The sequence below is a fragment of the Aplysia californica genome, unplaced genomic scaffold (genome assembly GCF_000002075.1).
Source record: "Aplysia californica isolate F4 #8 unplaced genomic scaffold, AplCal3.0 scaffold00990, whole genome shotgun sequence".
Lineage (NCBI taxonomy): Eukaryota > Metazoa > Mollusca > Gastropoda > Aplysiida > Aplysiidae > Aplysia > Aplysia californica.
In genome coordinates, this window is record NW_004798260.1 from 133274 (window position 1) to 139334 (window position 6061).

Consider the following 6061-nt stretch of genomic DNA (forward strand, 5'->3'; position numbering starts at 1 on the left):
TCCCTGAGACTTTGCGTCTCGAATCTTAAGTTAAAACGTACTCAGTGACAGTTGATGGGTTCGCAAAAACTTTTTTTCATTTACGATATACTGTTTGTAGCCTATTTTGTGACCAAGCCCATTTTTGGCGTTGGCTCAGTCCTAAGACAAGTTTGTCAAGTGGAAGGGAGTGCGCTCATGTGACCTTATGTAGTTGCAAGCGCTGTAAAACTCTTTCTGAGCTAAAAGTAGAAGAGAGTGCACTCATGTGACCTTATGTAGTTGCAAGCGCTGTAAAACTCTTTCTGAGCTAAAAGTAGAAGAGAGTGCTCATGTGACCTTATGCAGTTGCAAGCGCTGTAAAACTCTTTCTAAGCTAAAAGTAGGAGGGAGATCATCGAGTACTTAAGGGCTAATGGGAGAGCTTAGTGGAAGCAGTACTTGTAGTAGGCTGATATATACTACTAGTAGGCTGATATATACTACTAGTAGGCTACTAGTTTTAGTATTCCTCATCTGGTATATTTCATTATTATTATTTTTAATTAAAAAATAATAAATTAGACATTGTTTATGTTGGCTGGTTCATTATTTAAAGATTTTTTCGGTTTAGTTTTCAGAGTGTGTGTTCAATTTGTGCGTGCGTGTGTGTGTGTGTGGTATTGTGGGGAGATATGTGTGTACAGTTGGTGCCTGTTGTCGTTGAGTATAGCAAACTTAGATATTAGATTTGCATGAACACATCAATATATTATTGGTCCTTTGTTTGCTTTTTTTTTTTTTTTTTTTTCTTTTGTTGTTGTTCTCCTCTCCTACTTTTGTGATGAGAGAAATCTTTCACTTTGTAGATAGGTTGTCCTCTGGAGGCTCTCCCAGCTTGTTGTTTCCAGAGCAAAAGGATAAATAAGCAAAAACAAAACTAAACAATGGAAAAGAACAGCGGTCGGAAGTCGTCGTAAAGGTCTTATACTGAGTTTATCGGATTGTTTGGCCGGCTCTGTGACTCGAACCACTACCTTTATGGATCCTCCTGAAGCCGGATCCTTCTTCGATATAGATTTATTATATATTTTAATATATATTATATATAATATAGTTTCTGTTTTCTGCAAGGTTAGTTACACTGGTTTTATTTTTGTTTTTATTAATTAAAACAACTTTTTCTTTCCTTTCTTTTTCTCTTTTTAGTTTTGATTTGTTGAAGAAAAGTTTGAGATGTGCTGGAAGTATTTGACAAAACTGTTTTAAAAAAACAAAAACAAAAAAAAAACAAGATTGGTTTTTCCTTTTTGGAGCAAGTAATCAGTGTTTGTGGTCTTCACCAACTCCAGGAATACATCTCTGTGAGTGAGGAGAGTCATGTGTGTGTAAAACAAAACTATTACTGTGGTGGTTGATGTACTTTGAGTGTGTTGGTGTCAGTGTACAGATTCCTTTTCTTTCTTTCCATTTTTTTCCCCTATTCTTTCTTTCTTTCTTTTTTTTTTTTTTTTTTTTTGTAAATTGCTTTCAGAACCAAATACAAACTTCCTGCAGGACTTCTTGTTATTTACCCCCCCCCCCCCCCACCCCCCCGGTTCATTTTCCCGCTCCGCAGAGTTTTTTCCTAGACAAGGGTTTGAAAAGACGGAGAGACCCAACAATATGGGAGGGGGTTGACTAGCGAGACGAGTTGAGAGTAAGAGCTGTGTGTGGCTGCTGCGCCATGACTGTTTGCTCTGCCGCAGTTGTGGGGAAAGTTTTCATCATCTTTAGTAGCAGCGCACACCCTCCCACACACATCCCTGAAGTCTGAACAGCTTGTGGTGATGATGGGTGGGAAAACACCAGACACCTACTCCGACCAGTACAGCCTTTAGGGGGTGGTCTTTATTTTTTTAAAGTCTCAAAGTCGGATCAAATCCACTGTTATCCTTCTATTCTCACTTCTGGAACACCCCCTCCCCCCCCCCCCCCCTCCAATAACAGATTTGTTGAGGGTTTAGTTGAGAGACATTTCCTCCCTTTGTTTCTTGTGAGTTTTGTCAAGAAGGCGCTACGGGTACCTCAGAATGACAAAGTTCTATCTGACATTGGCAGGTTGGAGTTGCAAGGACATGAGGTCAGATACCTAGTTTCTATCTGATCTGCTCTATCAAAACTGTAAAGATATTCTGAGTCGTCATCAAAATATTCAAAGAATTGCATTTGAAAAAGGTAAACCTATATATGTATTGTGAAACTCAAAACGTTTTGATGTCCAATTTCTCAGAAGTAGGCACTGAGCAGATAGAACTGTGTGATAATTGTGAGGTAGCGTAGCCAAGTCCTATTGTGTTTTGGTTGAGGTGTATTTGGATTTGCTGAAGTCTGAAGTGAATCGTGACCTCGCCCATTCCCCCTGATAAAACGTGGAGCAGGAAGTTCCCCTTTGATGCTGGTTACAAGAGTTAAAAGTCTCCCCACGTGATTCCTCCCCCGCCCCCCCCTTGCCTGGTTTGGATATTTGGATTGATCATGTGCTTCACTCAGTGTATTTTCCTACTGGAGAGAGAGAGGAAGACTGCATTCTGAAATGGAGAAGAGCACAGTGATAGCTTTTCTCTTCCCTGCCCTTTGCCTGTTTCTTTTTCTTCTACTACTAACTACTATAGTTTCTTTTTCTTCTTCTACTACTAACTACTAGAGTTTCTTCTCGTCTTACTAAAAAAACTTCCTTCCTCTCAATCTTGGGCTGTGTTTGTCTTAGTGTTAACTTACTACTGACAGTTTTGTTTTTCTCCTAGAGCTGACAACCCCGCCCCCCTTGTTTCTGATCCTATGTGGCTATAATTCCGCTCTGGTGTTTTGAGCATGCCATAAAATATACGCTCAAAGGCTTCCCAGTCCTAGTTGTAGGAGATAGAGAAGTAGTCAATTAAAGGCCCCCTGGAGTCTCTGGTAGTTTTACTACAGTAGATCTTGTTCCCAGAATTGTAATTCAAATTCCATAACCACTAACTGTGACTAACAACCCCTTCCCATGTCACCATGTGGTTATCTCAGGTCTGTCAGTCGCCTCGGTGAAACGTGTCGTCATCGGTGGCTTTTTGTTTCTTTCTTTCAATTATTTCACATTGATGGTGTTGGAGATGGCAAAACTGGCCTGGCCCATGCAAGATTTATGATTTATTTTGAGGGAAAAAAAGGAAACAAAAGCCAAGCAAATAAAGTACCCGTAAGTACTAACTAATGGTGGAGGTAGTGGTAGTTGATGTCAAAAGAGTATGTTCATGTCTGTGAGTGCGAGAGATATGAATCAGTGTCAAGTGTTGACTTTTCCTTTACTTTCAGCAGGGTATTGCCACACCCTGTGGAGAGATAGCACGAGCTAGTAGTAGGTGCAAGTGTATGAATTGACTAACGCCACTTTCAAAGCTACGCTACTACCTTATATTATGGGAGATCTAATAAAGGAAGAAACCAATGTGGTTGAAAAGAAATGAGGAAAATCTCAGAATCTCTTGCCGCCTGGTTTGTGCTCGACACCATGGATGTTCGATATGTCTTCTCTCCCCCCCCCCCCAATAACCCCATTCTCTTCTCTTCTGTGGGTGCTGTCGCTTGACCTGCTCTTCTCCGTTTCAGATGTACGTGTGTTGCTAATTAAACAAGTACAAAGAGTTTATTAAATTAATAAAATACATGAAGTCACATTCATACAATGCTGTTCTTCTTGAGTTTGTAAAACGTTATATGGTTGTCTTCTCTACTCTTACTTCTTTCCCCCCAACCCCTACTTTGAACAATTCCATTAGAATGCTGTTTTCTTGTACTTTAGTTAGGCTAGAATGCTGTTTTCTTGTACTTTAGTTAGGCTAGAATGCTGTTTTCTTGTACTTTAGTTAGGCTAGAATGCTGTTTTCTTGTACTTTAGTTAGGCTAGAATGCTGTTTTCTTGTACTTTAGTTAGGCTAGAATGCTGTTTTCTTGTAGGCTACTTTAGTTAGGCTAGAATGCTGTTTTCTTGAACTTTAGTTAGGCTAGAATGCTGTTTTCTTGTAGGCTACTTTAGTTAGGCTAGAATGCTGTTTTCTTGTAGGCTACTTTAGTTAGGCTAGAATGCTGTTTTCTTGTAGGCTACTTTAGTTAGGCTAGAATGCTGTTTTCTTGTAGGCTACTTTAGTTAGGCTAGAATGCTGTTTTCTTGTAGGCTACTTTAGTTAGGCTAGAATGCTGTTTTCTTGTAGGCTACTTTAGTTAGGCTAGAATGCTGTTTTCTTGTAGGCTACTTTAGTTAGGCTAGAATGCTGTTTTCTTGTAGGCTACTTTAGTTAGGCTACCGTACATTTTGTTTGGGAGGTTCTTTTTGTTTTTTTCTTCCCTCCAAATTTCTTCTTTGGAATTCTATCTGGGGTTTCCTTTTTATTGACTGTGATCATTAAATTTGTATTCTGTGTGCGGATTTAGTTGATCGGTGTAGTGAATGTCCCGGCGTCGGGTGTGTGGGGGGGTTAGGCTCTTTGCTGTTGCAATGCAGAAGATATGAATAAGTGGGTGGTTGGCGGGTGCTTTGGTGTGGTTTGCCAGGAGTAGCAGTGGAAGAATGTGTGAAGGAGAAACAAGCCCAGAGCAGGCCAGGGGTGGGGACAGAAAAAGGAGATGAAAACAAATGACAGAACAGGACTAGAGAAATTGAAAGGAGAGAATTGGATGAGAGGTGGACACTGTACCTCTAGACTACCAGAACCCCCTTTAAAAAAACCCAAACAAAGTAGGCATTTTTTCTGTCCCCTTTGACGTCCTTTAGTCTGTAGGTCCTGTAGAAAGTAGGGTTCCGCAGGCTTCTGACCCTGCCTGTCGGGACCAACTTGGACTGAGACAGAAGGATAGATTATTATAGAGCTTCTCTTCCGGAAAACTGAAATATAATATATATATATATATACTCGATAAAAATTTTCTCTCTACTCGGGAATTGAACTGGGATCTCCAATGTGCAACAGTGAAGCGCTCTAACTCAACTAACTCACCTGCTACACCACAGACTCCACCCCCCACCCCCTTTCCCCACAAAGACTTGAAAGAGTTCAAATCTTTCAGAGTGCAGTGCAAACAGTCGTGTATTGCTTTCAATCTGTGATGGTTATTGTTTGATTATCTAGCACTGGACAACTTGTGTCGTCTTGTAGTACGGTACAAGCTGCACGGAGAATGGATTGGAATTGGTTTACAATCCTGTGTTTCAGCTTATCAACCCACTACCTCGGAAATTACAAAGTTCTATCTGCTAAGTAGGCCTACCTAGTTTTGAGAAATTTGACGTCAAAGATTTTGAGTTTCACATCGATCATGTCAGGCTTTAATGAATGCAATTCTTTGAATATCTTTGTAACTACTCCGAATAATTGTACGATTTTCATAGAGCAGATAGAACATTTCGTTTTTTTTATCTCATGGTCTTAATGTATCTCAAAACGGCCAAAAATGTAAGATAGAACTTAATAATCCCGTGGTAGCGAACTGTCCTGGTTTTCTCGGAACCTCTGTCTTGGATTCGGCAGTCAGGAATTTGAGAGCCTTACAGAATCTGTATCACATACCATACACTCATCCGGCCGGTCTCGATCGCCCCACTCCTCGCCTGAAAATAAACGCGTTTGTTTTCGAGTTGTCGAGTCGGGCGCGACCGATTGGCTTGTGCCATGATTATGACAATAGCCGCTTTACGCCCTCAATCTGGCGGGCAAACCGCCCCGACCAGACCCAATCCCTCAATAGGCACCCCCCCCCCCTATTAAATAAACAACTTACAAGGCAGGATGTTTCAAGCGAGCATAAGATAAGATAAGATACATCTTTATTGTCCAGATCCTGGCACATTGGTTTGGTGTTTCACCATGTGTACACACACACACACACACACACACACACACACACACACACACACATGCACACACATGTAGGCTTACAATCACATGCATAAATATAAATGAGCAGCAATGTAAACAATAATAATCGTAAGCATGTCTAAGGTCTGGACCAATCCCGGCTGAGGGTACGGAAGACAGATCGCTACCTTAGAATTAGAATTACAAACTTCTGACATTTTAAAAAAAATTGT